Raw genomic sequence first — 10,149 nt, 5'->3', positions numbered from 1 at the left:
GTTAATATTAGTACTTGTTAATCAAATCAAAATAAAATTATTTTTATAATATTTATTAGGGATAATTTCAGATACCTCCATGTTTCCCTTTATAACACTCACCTCTCCTTTGTTATACGATATTACGTCTACCTCCCTTATTTTCATTTACTTGTAGTCATTCTTTAAACCTATGTAAAATAAATATAAATTAATATAGATTTGACAATTTTATTCTTTTTTATATAAATTTCTTCTTTTTAATAAATATTATATAAAAAAATAACTCATTTAATATATACTTTAAAAATAAATTAAACGCAAACACTTGTTTTTTTAATCCAACAAAGATCAAAGTCTTCAACTAAGCTGACTCATATTTTTACCAAGTATTAACTCTTTATCTCTATTTCACCTTCACTTTATGTAAATTTTTTCTCCACAATAACCCATCATTTTCCGTCTATAATTTCTTCAAATAAAAGATACAATTGAACTTTTCAAGAAAGAAATTCGATAAGAACGATAAGATTTTATTCTAGTTAAACATTTACACAAGCGAAGAAGAAACATGATCCAACGAATAAAGATAAATCATTGAAAATTAGATCTAAACATTCATATATAAGGGTAAATTTGTCAAATCTAAATTAATTTATATTTATTTAAATAGGTTTAAATAATGGTTACAAAAAAAAGGAAAATAAGGGAGGTAGACGTAATATCGTAAACCACAGGGAAGGTGAGTGTTATAGAGCGAAGCCTGGAGTAAGGTCTCTGAAATTATCTCTATTTATTAAGGGTTTTTTTCAAGTAAAAGTATAAATGTATAAATAAAAATATTAACCTAATTATTTTGAATTTGGACTCTCTTTAATTTTAAATTTTAATATTATTATGTTTTTTTAATTAATTATTATTGGCCCACGGACCGGCCTTACCTATATTTCTCAAGTCCATCAAATCAACAGACTTATTCAGGCCAGGCTAGGCCTTTTCTTAAATGGGCTCCAAAAATCTTAGCCCAACCCTATTAAATCCCGAGTTAGGTCAGGCCGGCCCAACGGGCCTAGCCCATATTGACGGCTCTACTCAAAGTCAAGGAAAATGACTTCCCTTCAAAAATTAAGCAAAACATTTTTCGAAATTCTCCTTCAATTTCAAATTACATTTTTTTTTAGAAAAAAAACATCAACTGTAAAAAAAAATTCAATTTCAAAATTTTATTTTTTCACCTGATCCCTGACTCACCCACACACCCACTCACCACAGGTCAGCCCCCCCAAGCCCCAGCCCTCCCCATAAAATTATTTTTGCTTTATTAAAATATTTTTAACTTAAAATTTTTATTTTTAAACTCCTACCCCCCTTCCCCGGCCAACCCCCAATCCACCCCAACCTCCAAAAAAATTAATTTTGTTTTTTAAAAATACTATCAACTTCAAATTATTATTTTTGCACTCCTCCCCCTCCCCCCACCCACTACCCCCCACCCCACCACCACCTCCACCCAAAAAAAAAATAATTTTATTTTAAAAAAATATTTTTAATTTCATAAATTATTTTTTACTCTAGTAAAAATAAAAGATGTCTCTCAAAATTATTTTTCATTCATAATCAAACACTAAAAATCATTTCATTAATATATTTTCTACTCACCAATCAAACATGAGAAAATAAGTCCAAAATCTACTTGTTTTCCAGGAAAATATTTTCTAGGAACACATTTTCCATGGAAAACATTTTCCCCCATACCAAACACACCCTTAAGATTACAATAGTTTAGTTTTTATATTTGAAGGTGAATAATTATTTATTTTAAATATGATAAATACATCATTCAAAAAGAGTACTTGTAATTTTTGTTTGTTAAAAATTATATATTTATGTTTGTGTTATAAAATATTATTGTAATACCTCTAAATACTAGATCAACATTCGATGTTGATACACCATTGTTTGATTACTAAAATATGATTTATTCTCATTTTGTGAACTTGAAATTTTGTGATATTTGTAATATTGCTTAACATAATTGTGATCGTAATTTAAGGTATTGTATGAAGGTATTAAGTAATTTTCATGAGAAAAGACATAAAATTATCATTGAAGTTGTCTCGAATTTTTAAAAAGACACCTTAACTTTGCAACCGTCCTATTACCCCACTAAACAATTTTAAATAGATATAATTACATCATTTTTCGTTCATGTGACATAGAGAGTGAGCAGCCTAAAATAACTAATATAATTTTATTTTTACAAATATTTTATTATAAAATATATTTTCTTATTATTTTAACTTTTTTTCCTTTTTATTTTTTCTCTTTCTTTCTTCTTTCCTTTCAAAAATTCATTGTCAACTCCATTCATTGAAGGTTCTTATTTTTTATATCACCATTTTTATCACAACTTCACCTTTCTTTTTCTTTTTTTTATTACTACTACTAGTTTTACTCTCTTTAGTTTTAAAATTTTATCTAAATATTTCTTACATTTCGAACAATTCGATAAACTTATTAGATTTCAAGATGATTACGAAGTATCATATAGTTTTTTATTCGATTTCAATTAAGCTCTTTCAATTTTTGAGAAATTAATTGATTCTTTTCAAATTATCATTTCTAATATATATGAAAAATGAGTAGTTGATGGTACCTTCAAAATTCTAAATTTTCTTAAAAAATAATTAATTTCGTTATCAATAATTCAATGAAGTCTAAATAATAGTATGAATTTTATAAAGAATTTGATCAGAGAAGATGAAGAAAAAGAAAAGAAAAAAAAGAAGTGGGTTTCAAATTAACATGGGGGGTGGGAGGTGAAGGAAAAAAAGGAAATGAATGGATTAATCACTTGCGGGAGATGAAAAATGAAATGAAATGTAATGTAAGATATATCAAAATTAAAATTCAAAAAGTAAGAGAGAGAGAAATAAAAAAAAATAAAAGATAAAGGAAAAAATTTTTAAATGAAAAAAATATATTTTAATTAAATTAACACGTGTCATGTAATGATTGGGGTGTGACCTCACTTGCTTCTTAAGATTTAGGGCTGATCGAAAAATGGTATAATAATAAATGTTCAAAATTATTTAGTGGGGTAATGGGACAGTTGCAAAGTTAAGATGTATTTATGAAAATCTGAGATAACTTTAATGGTGACTTTAGGTCTTTTCTCTAATTTTCATATATAAAGGAGAAATATAGATAAGGTGATGTGACACCTCTCTATGATCTCTATTTATATTTATTGTTTTTCTCTTCTTTTTTTTTTGTGTTTTCGCTTTTTTTATTATTATTATTATCTAGATTAATTATTTTATTGTAAAAATAAATTATTGATTTATTACAAAAATATTATATTAATGAATAAACATTTTCAACAAAGACTCTTCACATGCCAACTTACAAGAAATGATTATTCATAACTCATACTTTTTTAATTTCTATTCTTAATAAAAAAAGTTATTATTATTTTTTGTCCTTCTTCGAATTACAATTACAAATTACAAAACAAATATAATTTTATCATTATTATTTTATTTATTTAGAAGTTTCCACTTTTCTTCTTTAAATCAATTCTCTTATTATATATGTATTTGATTAGTTACAAAAATTTGTATTAAATCAATTCTTTTATTATAAATATATTTGATTAGTTACAAAACTTTGTATATAATATAAAGTGTGTATATATATATATATATATATATATATATATATATATATATATATATATATATATGAGGATCATAGAGGAGGTGATGTGGCACCTCCTATGACATCCATTTCAATTTCTGTTTTTTCTCCTTTTTTGATTTCTTTTCCAAAATTTTTATTAAATAATTTATTTATTAATTAAAAATTTTAATCATATTTATTATTCTAATTATATCAATAAGTTACAACAAAACATTCATCTATTTACGTTCTCTATTTGAATAATATTCAACTTATTTCTAATTGTTCTTATGATTATACAATCTATAAATAACAATCAACTATGTTTAATGTTCAATCATTTTCTTTTTATTTTCATTTTCTCATTCTTTCTGTTTACTAGTATAGTTTTTTTCTCTTTTAATTTTTTTTTCATCTTTTTAAGCAATCGTGCACTTAGTAATGTCACAATATGGTTTTCATTTTGATAAAGATCATAGATATATTCTTCAAGATTCATGAAATAGATGTTTACATTATTTTGGTACAAGTTAATCAAAATGAAAAAGAAATCTTAATTATCTTTAAGGATTTCATCAAAAAGTTGGTCATATTAGTACAAAAAATTGAATGATTTTCAAATATTTTGAAGATTCATTTATGTATTGTTTTGATTTCAACTGATATTATTCTCTTCTTTTTTTTTTATTAAATATATAATTTCATGTTATTCAACAAAATTAAATTGTGAAACTCTATTAATCTACACATTAGAAAGCTCAATTAACATTTTCTTACTCATGTAACACCCTAAAACGAACTAACGCGAACTACAACTTCATGAATGTTTCTTGAGTTAATTTTGTGTTAAAGTGAGTTACATTAATTTCCTTAGGCAGTTTGTAAAGTTTGGTTAAGTTTGGAGGTCAAACGTCCAAAAACGTACATGACGTTCGGAAGGTGCGCCTTAGAAAGTGCTAGTGTGTCTTCATGTGTTTGAGTGAATTGTACGTGTTCATTTTGTTTGAAATTGGTGTGGGGTGTTCCTAATACCTAGACAACCATGTTTAGGGGTTTAAAAACTAGGTACGACCCCACCTAGGACCCACGAGGGGACCTAGAAGAGGACCCCATCTCTTGCCAAGAAGCTACCAAGCAGTGACCAAACGACGACCCAAAGGACGGTCCATTGGTCAACAAACGATCCGTCAACCATGGGCGTCGATTGGAATTGCAAGACAACTCTTGAATGGAACTAAGTACCAAACAACGACCCTCTACCAACAGGCTGTCGATGGACAAACGGTCTGTTGGTTGGAGCCGTCTGTGAGGACTGCCCAAAAGTTGTCACATTTTGCAGCTTTGGCTTGGGGTGTTTTGTAAATTCACCCCAAGTCTTTTATGACCCTAGGACCATATTTTTAGTGCTTTTAAGGTATATACCTAGACTTGGCCCCTCACTTCAATATTCAAATTCTCTCTCTAAAAACAAATCTCTCAAAGTCACTATTGGAGCTAGGACTCAAGAAAGAACTAGGAGCGCTAGTTGGACGTGTTTCTCATCAAAATTAGTGGGTTTCCTTCTCATTGAGGTATGGTTTTCATCATTGAACCCCCTTTCATTCAAGGAGTCATTTCTAAAAGATTTCAAAAAGGGTTTTCAAACTCTCTTCTCCTAGTTTTGATTCTAAGCACGGGTCTTCATGTAAAAGTGTTTTAATGATTCAAATAGGTTCCTTCTAGTATTAATTGATGATTTTAATGTCAAAACTCTAATGAACTCATGCTTATGCATATTTTCAACTTTTAGCTTAAGAAACGGGTTAAATGAACATGTTTATGTAGTATTTGAGCTTTGTTTTCTTTATGTTGTTGATATGGTCTAGCTACTGCCCTAAGGGCCTTATTATGATGAATTATTGAGGAATTGGTTATAGGTGGTGAAAGCTTGATTAAATGGAGAGGTACTTATATTGAATAGTTCTTATTATAAATTACTCTTGAGAGGTATGGTTCACCTTCTTGGTGGCGGTGTTTACTTGATGTATTTGGATATATATATATATATATATATATATATATATATATATATATATATATATATATAGGTGGAGAAACCTTGATTAAATGTAGAGTTACTTATATTGCATAATTCTTATTATAAATTACTCTTGAGAGGTATGGTTCACCTTCTTGGTGGTGGTGTTTACTTGATGTATTTGGATATATTTATATATATATATATATATATATATATATATATATATATATATTTGGTATATATTATGAGTATGTCTTTTAAGGCCTAATGTGTGAATTAAAGTGAAAATGATGAGAGTCATGTTGATGTGCTTTATGAAGCTTGAATTGTATGTCTTGTTTAGATTATGCCTTAATGAATTATGTGTATATCTTGAGCATACTAGTATGTGAGAAATGATGAATGAAAGTGTAAGCATGCCTAGAATTCAATGTTAATGAAAGTGATGATTTATATTTAAGGTGCGCCCTCATGTACACACACTTTGAATGAACTAAATGAATGGTTGAAGTTGAAAATTGTGACAGAGTTTTGGGGTGGGCACTCATTGTCAGTTGACATGAAGTGTTTACTACCAACCTCACTACCTCCCAAGAGATTTATAGTGTAGGTTGGAGGATGGATGCCCATTGTTAGCTGAGATGGGATGTCCAAAGTTATCCTTGACCTTAGTAATGAATGTTTAAGACTCCGTGGGGAAGTTATGCTTACCACCGAGAAGATTTGAAGAAGGGTGTCACGACCCAAACCGGGTTGCGACTGGCACCCACACTTACCCTCCTATGTGAGCGAACCAACCAATCTAAACCTTAACATTTCAATATAATATAAACAGAAAGTAATGCGGAAGACTAAAACTCATTAATAAAATCAATAATTATTATTATTCAACATCTATTATTCCCAAAACCTGGAAGTCATCATCACAAGAACATCTACTTTAAACTACTAATTCTAAGAAGCTAAAAGTACATAAGAAGCTAGTCCATGCCGGAAGTTCAAGGCATCAAGACATGAAGGAGAAGATCCAGTCCAAGCTAGAAGCGTTAGCTCACCCTGAAGATCCGGTGTGACGAAGACTGGCTTGAGTTACTGTTGAGTCGAAGATGACAGCACGTTTGCTGCACTCCACAAATAACAAGAAGAAAAACATAAAAGTAGGGGTCAGTACAAAACACGGGTACTGAGTAGATATCATCGACCAACTCAAAATAGGGAACAGTATATATCAAATATTATCGTAAATCAACTATAAAACTCAACATGTAGCAACAACAAGTACTATAATCCTCAATAAGTACCATCAAGTTCATCCATGAGGGCTCAAGCCTCAATGCCATACTCATTTGGGAATTAAGTTTATTAAGTTGAGTATATTATCATCTTTCAAGATTCATTATCTTTCTTCCTCTTGTGTCGGTACGTGACACTCCGATCCCCTAATTCTATGTGTCGGAACGTGACACTCCGATCCCCTACATGTGTCGGAACGTGACACTCCGATCCCCTACATGTGTCGGTACGTGACACTCCGATCCCCTACATGTGTCGGAACGTGACACTCCGATCCCCTAATTCTATGTGTCAGAATGTGACACTCCGATCCACTAATACTATGTGTCGGAACGTGACACTCCAATCCACTAATACTATGTGTCGGAACGTGACACTCCGATCCACTAATACTATGTGTCGGAACGTGACACTCCGATCCACTAATATCATTCTGTAAATCATAAAGCCTTCTCTATTCCAAGGCATCATCATTAATAATGTATATTAAAGTTTCTTTTCAAGATTTGGGATTCAATATTTTCATCATGCTTATCTTATCGCAATCACATAATCATATTCATGCAAACATACCATTAAGCATATAGTAGGGTTTACAATACTACCAATACATATCATTCACTATTAAGAGTTTACTTATGAAAGCATGAAAACCATAACCTACCTCCACCGAAGAATTGAAATCAAGCAAGTTAATCCTCAAAGCTTGGTGTTTTCCTCTTCTTCTCGATCGTTTCTCTCTCTCCCTTCTTGTTCTTTCTATTTTCTTATTCAAACCCTATTTCTTTTACCCTAATTAGCATATAATTAAGAATAAAAGATGGCAATAATACCCCACTAATTAACTTAGGGTTACCTCTTTTAACCCCCAAGAATTTGAGTCATTTATATAAACCCACAAAATCTATAATTAAGGAAGGAATAGTCCAAAAACGTCCCTTAAAACGTGTAAGGAAATCCGATTCTGCCTGGGATTTGCGCAACCTGTGACGGGCCGTCGTGCCTGCGACGGTCCGTCTTGCAGGTCGTCGCAGAGTTCAGAGACCTAAATTTCCACCAAGGGTCTGTGACGGTCCGTCCTGCCATTCCGTCACAAAGTTCAGAGAGTCGATTTTTAGTACCCAATTTCAGATTTTCTAAGTGTTTCTAAACGAGACCCTGCGACGGTCTGTCGTGCCCATGATGGTCCGTCGTGGGGTCCGTCGCTTCTGTCAGTTTTTCCAGAAATAAAGTCTGCTGCTCAAAACGACTAAGCAGGTCGTTACAATAGATACCAATTTACCCATCGTTCGTCCCCGAACGATCACAAGAAGAAATACAAGGGCGGGAAGGAGTACCTGAATCTTTAAACAGATGTGGGTATTTTTCTCGCATATCCGCCTCCTTCTCCCAAGTGGCTTCTTCAACGGGTCGATTCTTCCATTGCACCTTGATGGATGCAATCTCTCTTGACCTCAACTTGCGAACTTCTCTATCTAAAATAGCAACAGGCTCCTCTTCATAAGACAAGTTCTCATCAAGCAAAACTGAATCCCAACGAATAATGTAGTTTCCATCCCCATGGTATCTTTTCAACATCGATACATGGAATACCGGATGCACTCCGGACAGCCCTGGAGGTAAGGCTAACTCATAAGCCACCTCCCCTACTCGCTTAAGTACTTCAAATGGTCCAATGTACCTTGGACTTAGTTTACCCCTTTTTCCAAACCGCATCACCCCTTTCATTGGTGAAACTTTCAACAAGACTTGTTCACCCTCCATGAACTCTAAGTCTCTAATCTTTCGATCTGCATATTCTTTTTGTCTACTTTGCGACGCTAGAAGCTTTTCTTGAATAGACTTCACTTTCTCTATCGAATCCCTCAAAAGGTCAGTACCCCAAGGCCTAACCTCAAATGCATCAAACCAACCAATGGGAGACCTACATCTCCTACCATACAATGCTTCAAATGGAGCCATATCAATGCTTGAGTGATAGCTATTATTGTATGAAAACTCCGCTAAGGGTAGGAAGCTATCCCAATGGCCACCAAACTCTATCACACATGCATGAAGCATATCTTCCAACACTTGAATCGTTCTCTCAGACTGACCATCGGTCTGAGGATGGAACGTAGTACTAAGGTCCAACCTAGTACCCAATTCCGCATGCAATGTTTTCCAAAACTTAGAAGTAAACTGCATACCTCTATCTGATATGATGGATAGTGGAACCCCATGTAATCGAACGATTTCTGAGATATAGATCTTGGCTAACTTCTCTGCATTGTAAGTCACCTTTACCGGAATGAAATGAGCAGATTTAGTTAACCTATCAACAATCACCCAAATGGAGTCATACTTCCCCATTGTCCTTGGAAGACCAACCACAAAGTCCATTGCAATTCTTTCCCACTTCCATTCCGGAATGGGCATTCTCTGAAGTGTTCCTCCGGGCCTTTGGTGTTCATACTTTACTTGTTGACAGTTTGGACACTTGGCAATAAAGTCAACAATATCACACTTCATTTTACTCCACCAAAAGTGTTGCTTTAGGTCATGATACATCTTGGTTGCACCCGGATGTATAGAATACCTTGAACTATAAGCTTCTGTCAGAATAGTGTTGATCAAATCATCGACGCGGGGTACACATACCCTTCCCTTGATTCTCAAAACACCTTCCTCATCGATTTGTGCTTCCTTAGCCTCCCCTCGCAATACCTTATCTTGGATTCTTCTTAGTTTCTCATCATCAAACTGTTTTCCCTTAATTTTGTCTTGACTCCACAGAAGCCAACAATCCTCCCTTCTCATTTACTTCTAATCTCATCAAGTCATTAGCTAGAGTCTGAACCTCTCTAGCTAATGGGCGTCTAGAGGCTTGCAAGTGAGCTAGACTTCCCATGCTTCCCGCCTTCCTACTTAAAGCATCCGCTACAACATTCGCCTTCCCCGGATGATACAAGATAGTGATATCGTAGTCCTTTAGTAACTCCATCCATCTCCTCTGTCTTAAGTTCAAATCTTTCTGAGTAAAGACATACTGAAGGCTACGATGATCCGTATAGATCTCACACTTAACCCCATATAAATAGTGTCTCCATTGTTTTAATGCAAACACTACCGTGGCCAATTCCAAATCATGAGTGGAATAGTTACGTTCATGCACTTTTAATTGTCTTGAAGCATAA

Source organism: Solanum lycopersicum, chromosome 10 (genome assembly GCF_036512215.1).
Source record: "Solanum lycopersicum chromosome 10, SLM_r2.1".
Lineage (NCBI taxonomy): Eukaryota > Viridiplantae > Streptophyta > Magnoliopsida > Solanales > Solanaceae > Solanum > Solanum lycopersicum.
The sequence above is the reverse complement of the archived record's forward strand: the minus strand, read 5'-3'. Positions refer to the sequence as shown.